Below are 13,566 nucleotides of genomic sequence, written 5' to 3' on the forward strand. Positions count from 1 at the left end.
GTCTTACCATCGATTTTTCGAAGGGTTTTCATCTCCGCTGTTTCGAGCAATCTTTTTGTCCTCTCTGTGTCGGGTCGTGTTTCTGCCGCGTATGTCATTATTGCTCTGATGACTGTTTGGTAAATTCTGCCTTTCATTTCTTTTCCTATATTTTTATTTATCCATATTGTGTCATTCAGGCAACCTGCGGCTCTGTTTGCTCTATTCACCTGATCTTCCACTTCTGTTTCGAGCCTTCCGTAGCTAGATAGTGTGATGCCTAGATATTTAAACTCCATCACTTGTTCTATTATCTGACCTTCCAGCTCCAATTTACATCTTATTGCATCTGCTGTTATAACCATGCATTTTGTCTTTTTTGAGGAAATTAACATGTTAAATTTTCTGGCATAGCAGATTATTTTAAGTTGTTTTTCTCCCATTTGGTATCCTTTTTTAGTTCTTACTTTTTTTATTATTTCGTCCATGATCAGGTTGAACAATAAAGGACTCAGGGAATCCCCCTGTCTTATCCCATTGCCGGCTTCAATTGAGTCAGTTAGTTCATCTTCCACTTTTACTTTTATTGTGTTGTTCTGGTAGATGTTTTCTATCGTTTTAATTATTCCCAGAGGTACCTCTTTCGAGTATAACAAGTGGATAACGTCCTTTAATGTGACCCTGTCAAATGCTTTCTTAAGGTCCACGAAACATAAATATGCCGGTTTGTTGTATTCCAACGATTTCTCTTGAACTTGCCTCATTATAAATATAGCGTCAGTGCACGACCTTCCCGGCCTAAAACCTTGTTGTTCCTCTGCTAATGTTATAATTTCATTCAATTTGTTTGTTATCACTTTTGTTGTTAATTTTAATGTTGTGTTTAATAAGTTAATCCCTCTGTAATTCTCGGGCTCTGATTTGTCTCCTTTTTTGAAGAGAGGTATTAGGATGCTTGATCTCCATTCTTGTGGTATTCTGTTTTGTTCTGTTATTTTTTGTATTAGTTTTAATAGTTGTTTAGTTAGATCTTGTCCTCCGTACTTTAGGAGTCCGTTCGATATTCTGTCCTCTCCTGGAGATTTTCTATTTTTTTATTTTCTTAATGCTTCCTTTACCTGTCCCTCCTCGATGTTTATTTCTTCGCTTGTCGTAACTTTAGGTGTTGGTGGTTCATTATCGTCGCCTTTAACAAATAGAGATCGGAAGTAGTCTGCCCATGTTTCCTTCTGAATGTGTTTCGCTTTTATTAATTCGTTCATCTCCTTTCTTTGCCCTCTGATCATTCTCCATACTTCTTTTTGTGTTCCGTAGAAGTCGTGTTCCATCTGTTTTGAGAAACTCTGCCAGTGCTTCCTTTTTATTTGTCTCACTAAAGTATTCGTTTCGTTTCTGAATCGTTTGTAGTGGTTGTATGCCTGTTGTGTTTGTTTTGTTCTGTATTGTAAAAAGGCTTTCTTCTATTCTTCGCATTTTATCTTAACTTCCTCTCTAAACCACGGGGTTTTCTTCTTTAATATGTGAGTATTCGTTACTTTTCTCTCTCCAAGTGATTCTGTTGCAGCGTCGATTATGTTATTTTTGAGTTTTTGCCACCTTTCATCGATGTTATCGTTTTCTAATATTCCATTCTCAGTAATCTTCTCTGATATTCTTTTCCTGTATAAGTATTCCGTGGATTCCGTATGTAGTCCTTCGACTTTGATTTTTGTTTGTGTTGGTGCTGCCCTCTTAGGTGTGAAATATTTCATAATGATTCCTATTTTACATAATACTAGGCTATGGTCGCTACCTACATCGGCTGAGTTGAGGCATCTTACGTCGATTATTTTTGATGGATGTATGTCTCTGTTGGTTACAACATAATCTATCATAGATCTTTGTCCACGGGTGTTATTGAATGTATATTTGTGTTGGTCTTTGTGGTCAAAAAATGTGTTGTTTATTCTAAGTTCGTTGTTTGTGCAGAAGTTTATCATCAGTTCTCCATTTTCGTTTTTAACATTTTAATTGTGTTTTTGCTTAATTCCGGGTATTACTTGATTACCTATTCGAGCGTTAAAATCCCCCAGTATTATCATCTTCCCTCTAACTTGATCTACTACTTGTTGTAATTCGTCATAAAAGATTTCCCTTGTTGTTTGAGGCATGTTATTTTCTGGGCCGTATACTCCGAGTATACAGAGTATACGCAGTATATTTATAATTATTAAAATGACTATTTGACTATAAATACTTATCTATTGGCATTTTTCGAAAGCTGTAGAACGTGCACTGACATGAACGTACAATGAGAAACGCATTCCAAACAAAACCGAAGTTCACCGGTGAACCTAGTTCAACTGAACCATAGATTACAGCAGGTATGAGAAATCGACCCTAAGGGTCGAATCTATGGTTCAGTTGAACCAGGTTCACCGGTGAACTTCGTTTTTTTCGGTTGAAAGATAGTCTTTGTTCTTCATAGTTTATTAAAAATAGAAAAAATGAACAAGTTTCCTACGGTGCGCGGCGTGACGTTGTACGCAGCCTACAGCGTCTGTAGGAGACCACAGGCTTAGATCCGATATAAATACGACCTCGACCGATCTGTTTAATGGATAAAAATGATTTGATAACATTTACATAATTTAGAATGTTAAAAATTATTAAAAAAGGGGTTGCCCGATATAATTTTGTCAAGATTGTAATTAAGTAATAATTAAAAAATTACTTTTTTTTAATAAATTTTACTAAAATCTCTTTGGCCTGGGCAGATATTATTTTAGATTTTTTGAATAATTCAAAACAAAAAAGGTCTTTTGTAATTTTTCTCTTAAGCTGATCGTTCTTGAGTTATAAGCAATTTTAAAAACAAATTAAAAAAACAAAAAACAACGATTTTCATGGCTCAAAAACAAAGTAAAAAATATCATTTCTGAAATTACAAAGAACCTAAATTCAAGTTTAAGCCTTATTCTATCAGTGCTTGATAAGTATTTTGGGTTTATTTAAATTTGAAACATAAAAATAGAAACATAAAAAAACATAAAACTTAAAAAACACAAAAAATATACGAGTATTTGAGATTAAAACATTCTTAGCAAAAATTCTTATTGGGACCTGATAGAAGAAGGTTTGAACTTGACTTTAGGTACTTATGATTTAGTGCGGCAGATTCGTGCAAATATTATAAGAATGGTGCATTTAATGATATTATAGAAGCATATAATTTGGACCACATACTACACATATAAAGACTAAAAAGGGGTAGTTCCCTGGGTTGGCTGTATACCTTATAGTTAAACAAACTGGAACATGAAGTAAAAACCGCTTCTATGTAAAAGGTATATTTACTAAAAATTTTTAGAATCCCAATGGATTCAATAAAATGAGTTCATCAGAACGTTTTCAAACCTATCGGTCCATCATCAGTGAATTTGAATACTTGCAAAATAGCCCCAGAACCAAACAATGGTTGTGATTATAAATAGATCTACATTATGTTAAAATAAATTTAAAATGGCCAAACGCAGTTCAACGATGACTACTAAGTGATAACTTAGTAGTCATCGTTGACCGAAGATGGTTGATTGGGTCCTCGGGTAGAGTTTCACCGTGTTCTCAGAGGTTTAATCCCTGAACATCGGCGTTTAGCCATTTTAAATTTATTTTAACACAATGTAGATATATTTATCATCACAACCATTGTTTGGTTCTGGGGCTATTTTGCAAGTATTCAAATTCACTGATGATGGACCGATAGGTTTGAAAACGTTCTGATGAACTCATTTTATTGAATCCATTGGGATTCTAAAAATTTTTAGTAAATATACCTTTTACATAGAAGTGGTTTTTACTTCATGTTCCAGTTTGTTTACACATATAAAGATTCAAATTTAGATATAAGGCCATCTCAGATATTACCTTTTACAAAAATGGCGGGAATTCAAAATGGCGACGATACATATGTGACTAATAGCACGATAACTTTTAAAATAAAAGTCCGACTTCAACCAAATTTGGTATATGGGTTATTTTTTTGATGTATAAGATGGAGTTCCTGAACCGGAAGAATCGGTTTACCAGAAGTTGCGATTTTCCTGATTTTTATGTAAAAATATGTTGTTTTTTTTCAGTTCTTTCACCCTGTATATACTAATTTTTCAAAAATGTAATACCGGCATTGAAAAGAGCGTAAAATATTTTTTAGGAAATATTTTGAACTTTTTAGTTATGTTAATTATCATGTAATAATTGCATAACTTATTTTCACATGTACCTATGTGCGGTAGATTCGTGCAAATATTATAAGAATTATTGTGCATTTAATGGTAGAAGCATATTTTGGACCACATATACCTACTACACATTATATAGTCCGTCCGCTATAACTTTTCTCATGCGGTACGATTCATTTTCAGTAGTAATAACCCAAGGACATTGATAATTGTTCGAAAAAATTTTATAACAGATTTCGAAAGCTTGTTGCTTGGAAACAGACCGACGCCGTAGGCGGAGGTCTGTTGCCTGTAAGCAACAAGCTTGAGAAAGTTGTTAAAAAATTTTTGAGCATTTATCAATGTTCGAGGGTTATTCGGATAGAAAATTTTTTGCTGGTCATGAAAAAAAAAATACAGAGCAAAAACAATTTATTTAAATGTGCAATTAACATACAAATTTTTTACTGTAAACAGTATTCTTTGGTATATTTGATTCGATAATTTCATTAATATTCTCATCAGTATTACAATCAAATCGTGACATTTGTTGGTTTTATTGGTTGTATTCAATCAGATGACCACAAATTAATTGATTTCATTGGATTTCTAATTGAGCAAAAAATTTTCAATCAAATTAAGTCAAAACAGAAAGTGAAACGTACGCCGATGTGTGTAGTATATAGTATACAGTATACAAAATGTATATACACATCGACGTTCGTTTCAATTTATGTTTTGATTTAATTTGATTGAAAATGAATCGTACCGCATGAGAAAAGTTATAGTGGACGGACTATACAAAGGTTCAAATTAAGATATGAGGCCGTCTGAGATTTTGCCTTTTACAAAAAAGGCGGGCATTCAAAATGGCGACTATACATATGTTACTAATAGCACGGTAACCTTTGAACGAAAAGTCCGATTTCAACCAAATTTGGTATATAGGTTATTTTTTTGATGTATAAGATCGAGCTCTTGAACCGGAAGAATCGGTTTACCAGAAGTTGTGTTTTTCCTGATTTTTTTTGTAAAAATATGTTGTTTTTTTTTTCAATTCTTTCACCCTGTATATATTAATTTTTCAAAAAGGTAATACCAGCTGTGAAAAGAGCGTAAAAATATTTTTTAGGAAATATTTTGAACTCTTTAGTTATATTAATTACCATTTAATAAATGCATAACGTATCTTTACATGTAGGTACCTATGTGCGGCAGATTCGTGCAAATAATAATATAGGAATTATTGTGCATTGAATGGTAGAAGCATATAATTTGGACCACACATACTACACATACAAAGATTCAAATTTAGATATGAGGCCATCTCCGATTTTGTCTTTTACATTCAAAATGAATCTGCCGCCCATAGGTACATGTGAACATACGTTATGCATTTATTAAATGGTAATTAACACAACTAAAAAGTTCAAAATATTCCCTAAAAAATATTTTTACACTCTTTTCAATGGCGGTATTACCTTTTTGAAAAATTTATATATACAGGGTGAAAGAATTAAAGAAACAACATATTTTTATAAAAAAATCAGGAAAAACACAACTTCTGGTAAACCGATTCTTCCGGTTCAGGAGCTCGATCTTGTACATCAAAAAAAGAACCAATATACCAAATTTGGTTGAAATCTGACGTCTCGTTCAAAAGTTATCGTGCTATTAGTGACATATGAATAGCCGCCATTTTGACTGCCCACCATTTTTGTAAAAGGAACAAAAACTGAAATGGCCTTATATCTCAATATGAACCTTTATATGTGTAGTATATGTCGTCCAAATTATATGCTTTTACCATTAAATGCACAATAATTCTGATATTTGCACGAATCTGCCGCACATATGTACATGTGAAGATGTGTTATGCATTTATTAAATGGTAATTAACATAACCAAAAAGTTCAAAACATTTCCTAAAAAATATTTTTACGCTCTTTTCAATGGCCGTATTAACTTTTTGAAAAATTAATACATAAGAAAGAATTTTGAAAGAATTGAAAAAAAAACAAAATATTTTTACATAAAAACCAGGAAAAACGCAACTTCTGGTACACCGATTCTTCCGGTTCAAGACATCGATCTTATAAATCAAAAAAAGAACCTATATACCAAATTCGGTTGAAATCTGACGTCTCTTTTAAAAGTTATCGTGCTATTAGTCACATATGTATAGTCGCCATTTTGAATGCCCGCCATTTTTGTAAAAGGCAAAATCTGAAATGGCCTCATATCTAAATTTGAACCTTTATATGTGTAGTATATGTGGTCCAAATTATATACTTCTATCATTAAATGCACAATTGTTTCACATATCGGCTGCACTAATTATAAAACTAATATTTTTTACCTGTGTTTGTGAGCCTTGAAAATAGTAATTTTTCGTTCTTTTTTCAGTTTTAAATTGTTTACAACTCGAAAATGATCAACTTAAGAGAAAAATTACAAAAGACCTTTTTGGTTTCGAATGACCCAAAGAATTTAAAATAATATCTGCACGGTCGGAAATTTTTTTTCTACAGCGTGCAAAAATGTCTACTTTCGCGCAAACGTTTTAGTTTAGAAAGTTTTAGTTTTCCGCACGCGTTTTACTTTTCCGCACGCGTGTAGATATTTTAATATGGCCTTAAAATAATTATAATACATGCAATAAACTAATATTTAGATATTATTTACTATTTTATTGCAAATGTATCTTATTATGTTCCTGTTTTAATGAAATTAACGCGACAATTCGGTGAAATAAAATTATTTTGACATAATATTCGAAAGTCAAATCGGTAGACAATAACAGTCGTTTTGAATCATCGTCATGGAAACCAAGATCGTCGTCATGCTAACTAATTATATTGAAAGTTTGGTTTTGACAACCTTGTTAAAGAATTAATTTGTGTATGTGTTTTCATATTAATTAAATTAATTGATTAAGATTTGGTCATTTTTTAAAGACTCGTAGAAAAAATATTGTTCCTAACTCTTGCAGAAAGTCTCTTTTCCGCACTCGACTGCTTGCCGAACTCCCGCTTCGCGTCGTTCGGCAAACTGCAGTCGCGTGCGGAAAAGTATGACTTTCTGCACTTGTTAGGAAAATAACTATAGTAGAATTTATAAAAAAAATCCACGGGGAAAAGTTTTCCTGTAGTTGGCTGTATACCATATATTACAAAAAACAAGGAAAATCCTTTATATTATAAAAGGTATACTAAATAAAATTCCCTAAAAAGAGCTACATTACAAGCAGAACTAGTTTTCAATCTGATAACAGATCATTAACAGTGATGACAAGATGCTAACATGCTTACCACCAAAATACAAAAATATTAGGGTAAAACTCTTTAAACTTGATCAGTCATGGAAACATTGACTATAATTGTGAAATTACACATGGATGCACAAAATATTACATGTATTATGCCCAGAGAACCATTTGACCCCAAATCGAGTTGTTCACATTATGTTGAATAGTTGCCACCAACCATTCTTCCACCACCGACTGACTTCTATCATTAGTTCCATTAACTGATACCCAAGATATTTGAAGTGTTCTATCTTATTCACCAAAATTTAAACTTGTCACATTAACTGCAGTTTTTATAGAGCTTCACATACCTTTTTTCTTTTTTTTTCTTTCTATAACTCTATAAATTCATCAATCCATATCTTTTTTTTTTGTTTGTACCGCATTTGTCTGAGTCTTTCTTTCTCCTTCTATACTCTTCTAAATTTTCTCATCTGCCTGTCTTCAGCCATTTCATTCGTGCTAGATTTTTCCCTGGTTGCCGTCTTCATCGTACCATTTTTTTGCCTTTTTATTTCTTTATATCGCCTACTATTTCTTCCAATTTCCTTTTCCTTCCATTCCAATTTTTTCTTGTTGTGTATTTCTTTGTGTCTTTAATTATTTTTATTTCCATATTTCCTATTACTTGGTAGTGGTCATAATCTGCATTTACACTTCGAGGTGCCCTTACATCTTGAATATTTCTCCTCCATCTGTTTGAAATCAAAATATATGATCTATTCGATAACCTTCAGTTGACCCTGGTATTAGCCATTTTACCTTACGCTCTTTTTGTGTTTGAAGTGTGTGCTCATTATAAATGTGTCTGTTGCTGCTGCTAGCTTACAAAGCATCGTCCCATTAGTATTCGTAATTTTGTGGAGTTTCCTTACCACCTACGTCTTTGTTTACGTCTGCCCTTCCCATCTTTGCATTGAAATCGTCATTGAAATGTCATTCTTGGGTGTATTATATATGTAAATCTCTTTGAGTTTCTCGTAAAAATCGTTTTTGTCTTCCTCTTCCCACATTCTTAGTCGGAGTATGTATATGCATTGTTGTATCATTTTTTTTTTTGTAAATTTACAAAGGTTTATGTAAATACTCTATTATGTATTTTTACTACAAAAGCAAGATTACGTAGGTCAAAATTTTTGACGTATGAGCACTGTCAAAACATTAGATTGTGACTTTTCATCATGGCCACGTTTATGACATTACTTGTCAGAGATATTTTTCTTTGTTTTTGTTTACTATAAAAATAATATCTATAATTATTTATTTCAATTAATGATGTCAATTGGTTTTCATTACTTGCCGAAATATATTAATTAGAATATTATCATAGTGTAGGTATAATCATTAAAATAGATTATTTCACAGCTCACAGCATAATTGACCAGCAACACTGAACTGTCATTTAGTTTAAATATATGAGCAGCGTAGGTACGAATGTCTAAAATATTTAACTATAATTATTATTTTTTTGGAATATTGAACTTAAATAATTGTTTTAGAAAATTTATATTATTGATAATAATAAATGTTTTTGGTTATTTAATTAATATAATTCTAAAATTCTCAATGTAATCGCGATTACGTTTTTCTTATTAAAATATTATACCATGTGGACGCTTATTCAAGATCGGGAAGTTCCGTGTTGGTGTCGTATTTTAGCTGTGCTACAGAAATTTCAATTCTAGATTTGATGTTATGGAATATCATTATTTTCGTTAACATTAACAAATATTTTGGCATATGATTAATATATTTCGGCAATTGATGAAATCCGATTGACATCATTAATTAGAATAAAGAATTAGATATTATTTTTATAGTGAACAAAAACAAAGAAAAATATCTGACAAGTAATGACATAAACGTGGCCCCGATGAAAAGTCACATATTAATGTTTTGACAGTACCCCAATAAATGACCGTTTTGGAGTGTAATTTCCAGGGGCAACTCCGAATTGCATGAAAATTTGGATTTAGGTTCTACATACCCTCCACTTCAAAGTTGAATTTGTGCCGTTGGTTGCTTTTACTTGGGGGGAGACATTTACCCCTTCTCGGGGGGTGAAACACGCGTGTTTAAAATAAGGCCGGAAATGGATAAACCGACTTATTTTAAGCACCTTTTCCTCTATAAAGTTTTTTACGTAAGTCAATACTTTTCGAGTTATTCGTAATTTAAAATGTTGATTTTTCGACAAAAAAAAACTACGTTTTCAGACCGTTTTTCCCAGTAGACTGGGAGGTTACCAGTAAAGTCTACAAATTGAGTAGAAGCAAAGTTGTAGCTTTGTTCTTATTCGTCTAATTCCAAATCGAATAATTCAACGCGAAATCACCGAAGAAAGAAGTATTTTTCGGGAAAACCTTATTAACATTTTTAAAGCATCGAAAAAGGCTTATTATGTGTTTTTTTTACAAAAGTTTACAGCATCAAAAATAAACGAGTAACACTGAAAAAAAAAAGTTGGCCCCTTTTTTTGGTAAAAAAAAATCGTGAAAACAACCCTCTATTTAGCACCCTAAATGAAATTAATCGTTTGGCTTTACCATTTATTTTAACTGTATGTGTATTGTTTATATGATCTGTAAGTTTGATTGGTTTAAAGGGCTTATTTTTAAAAACATATGGTTTTATAGTAAAAAAAAAATTCTAAAAATTTTTGAAAAATTTCATTTTTTCAAAATAACTTAAAAAGTGTAAGTGATAAAAAATCTTAAGGAGTAAAAAAATGTAGGTTTTGCTATTATAAATATACTAGTTTTATTTTGTTTCTCCGTAAGACAAAAATTGGTTAAGATATGGCTGTTCAAAATTTGCATACACTCGTGATTCATTCAACCCTTCTCAATTATAACCCTTTCAAAAATAAACACTTTAAACCGGTGAGACTGACAGATCATATAAAAAATAGATAGGTACATAAGTAAATTGTTTGTAAAGCGGTAGCGATTAATTTCATTTGGGGAGCTAAACACGGCGAGATTTTTATGATGTTTAACAAAAAAAAAAAAGAAGGCCAACTCTATTTTGAGCGTAACTCGCTTATTTTTAATGCTAAAACTTTTTTTTTAAATTAAAACAAAGCTTTTTATAAACAATTTAAAAACGTTTAAATGGGTTTTTCCCGAAAAGTGCTTAATTTTTCGGTGATTTCACCTTGAAATATTCCATTTGGAATTAGACGAATAAGAACGTATTTTTCATGAGCTACAACTTTGTTTTTATTTGATTGATAGACTTTACTGATACACCATTTTTGGGGTTTTTTGTAATCTACACTTTTGCTAAGGATATTTTTTTCGATAAAATATTTACTTTTTGAGTTATTTGCGAAAACCGTTTGAAAACGTAGTTTTTTTGTCGAAAAATCCAACATTTTCAATGGCAAATAACTCGAAAAGTATTGACTTAAGTACAACACTCTATAGAACAAAAGTTGCTTAAAATCAGTCAATTTATCCATTTCCGGTCTTATCTTGAAGGTATGTTTTTTCACCCCCGATAAGGGGTGACTGTCACCCCCCAAGTAAAAGCAACCAACGGCACAATTTCAACTTTGAAGTGGAGGGTAAGTAGAACCTAAATCCAAATTTTCATGCAATTCGGAGTTGCCCCTGAAAATTACACGGTATCGCCGAATTTCCCGTTCATTTACTGGGCTACAGGGCTTTTACGTCCGAAATTTTGACCTACGTAATCTTGCTTTTGTAGTAAAAATACTATACGTGGGTATCACCTTTACTAAAAATAAAAAATAATCATTCGTTCCCTAGTCTATTTGCATAAAAAATTTAAACAGTAATAGATTACATATTATAGTCATTTAGTATTTTCAATGAACGTTTATTGTATTAATAATATGAAATCAAATTAAGAAAACTATTTAAATCGTTTAGCCGATTAACCAAAAACCTGTCTTGCCTTTGATCAAATTCAAAAAAGTACTTTGCCATATATCACACTCAGGGTCAATTCGGTCTTTTATAAGGATCTTGAAGTGGTTTTTTGGTCATTTTTTTATAAACGTCTGGCAACAGATGACCGAAGTTCGATATACGTTAAAAAATCGGTGTTAAGTATATATTAGTGCTAATTAACATTTTTGTGAATGGTTCCATAAGTGGATGTAGTTTATGACAAATTATTAGGTAGCCTATTTTTAAATATATATATTTTTAATTACTTTATCGCTCTATTTATAAAATGATACTTAAAAAATTTGTAAAATAACTGTACACTGCTTTAACAGCGTCCTTCTCTTGAATTCTTCTTCTTCTTCTTCTTCGAATGACTGATCCTTTAAAGACATTGGCGATTATCATGGTCCATTTTACTCCGTCTGCAGCGATTCTGAAGAGTTATATTGTTGTTTTCCCGCTCCACTGCTTTAAATTTATCAACCAGGATGTGCGTCGTCCCCCCGGTCCTCTTTTTCACTTCCATTTTCTCTTGTATACCCAATAGCATCAACATTTTTCATTTCTTAGTATGTGACCAAAGAAGCTCATTTGTCTTTCCTTCATAGTATTGTGTATTTCTTTTTCCATCTTTCTTATTGTTTCCATGTTTGTTACGTGTTGTATTCATAATATTTTCCACATTCTTCGACAACACAATATCTCAAAGCTGGCAAGTGTTTGTCAGTCGCGTTAGTAATTTTCCAGGCTTCTACTCCATATAATAGGACAGAGAATCTATCTCTATTCCCAGTTTTTTTATTGCTCTATCTTATTGAAAGCGCCTCTGGCCATCTCAGTGCGTCATTTTATTTCGAGGCTGCGGTCCCATTGTTCATCTAGCTTACGTTCCAAATAACTATCTGGATACTTTCTCTAATAGTACATTCTTTCACGGTTTTTGCTGTAAATTTTAAATAACCGCTTGGATTGACATGAAATTTGGCATACGCATTAGCTAACATGTCAAAGAAAAAAAGTGATATGGTGCCGATGTGTGCTTTTGCCCTGGGGGTGAGTTTCACCCCATCTCGGGGGTGAAAAAATATATGTCCAAAATAAGTCCCGAAATGGATAAACTGACTAATTTTAAGCAACTTTTGTTCTATAGAGTTTTTTCACCAAATCAATAGTTTTCCAGTTTGCAAGTGAATATGTTAATTTTTCAACAAAATAACCACGTTTTTAGACGGTTTTTTCGCAAATAACTCAAAACATAAGCATTTTGTCGAAAAAATATTCTTAGCAAAACTATAGCCTATAAAAAAGTGAATAAAACGGTGTATATATTAGGTCTCTATAGGTATGTCAAATATCAAACATTCATTATTCATATCCGATATTTAATAGTATATTTTTATCACCCCGTATATCACATCAACCAATTTGTTATTATATATAAACATGTGCGGGTTATTTAATTTGTTTAATTGTAGCAATTTATAGACAATATTTTGGCAATGGACATTAATTTAGTCTAATTAGGGGGTGATTTTCTCGATTTCTTATCAAAAAAAGGGACCAACATTATTTTGAGCGGAACTTGTTTACTTTGGATGCTAAAATTTTTTTTAAAAAACAAAAATAAGCATTGTTTAAACACTTTAAAAAAGATAAAATGAGTTTTCCCCAAAAAAGTGCTTCATTTTTTGGTTATGGCACGTTAAAATATTCGATTTGGAATTTGACGAATATGAACCTATTTTTCATTAGCTATAACTCTGTTTTTACTAGGTAGTCACCTAATATATACACCATGTTTTTTACTTGCTATATTTTTGATAAGATTTTTTTTTCGACCAAATACTTAGTTTCTGAGTTTATTTGCGAACAACCGTCTGAAAACGTGGTTATTTTGTAGAAAAATTAACATTATTCACTCGAAAATAACTCGAAAAGTATTAACTTGGTGAAATAACTTCATAGAACAAAAGTTACTTAGAATTAGTAATTTTATGACTAATTCTCACCCCTAGGGCAAAAGCACACATCGGCACAATATCACTTTTTTTTTCTATGATTTGTTAGCTATGCGTATGCCAAATTTCATGTCAATCCAAGCGGTTCTTTAAAATTTAAGAGGTTTTGCAATATTTGAGGGGTCTAGATGCAAAACCGGACATTT

The 13,566-nt window shown here is 31.8% G+C and overlaps 1 protein-coding gene across 3 annotated transcripts in view; it reads left to right on the plus strand.

The window, feature by feature from the left end:
- LOC114333617 (glucose dehydrogenase [FAD, quinone]) overlaps positions 1–13,566 on the plus strand; it is a 123,404-nt gene that overhangs the window by 76,457 nt on the left and 33,381 nt on the right. The window contains exon 1 of one of the 3 annotated variants that reach the window (XM_028283530.2): positions 11,498–11,633. The exons of the other annotated variants lie outside the window; for them this stretch is intronic. The gene's annotated coding sequence lies outside the window, so the exon portion shown is untranslated. Of the gene's footprint in view, positions 1–11,497; positions 11,634–13,566 lie in introns of those variants that run through there. 3 annotated transcript variants of the gene reach the window in all.

Source organism: Diabrotica virgifera, chromosome 3 (assembly GCF_917563875.1).
Source record: "Diabrotica virgifera virgifera chromosome 3, PGI_DIABVI_V3a".
Classification (NCBI taxonomy): Eukaryota; Metazoa; Arthropoda; class Insecta; order Coleoptera; family Chrysomelidae; genus Diabrotica; species Diabrotica virgifera.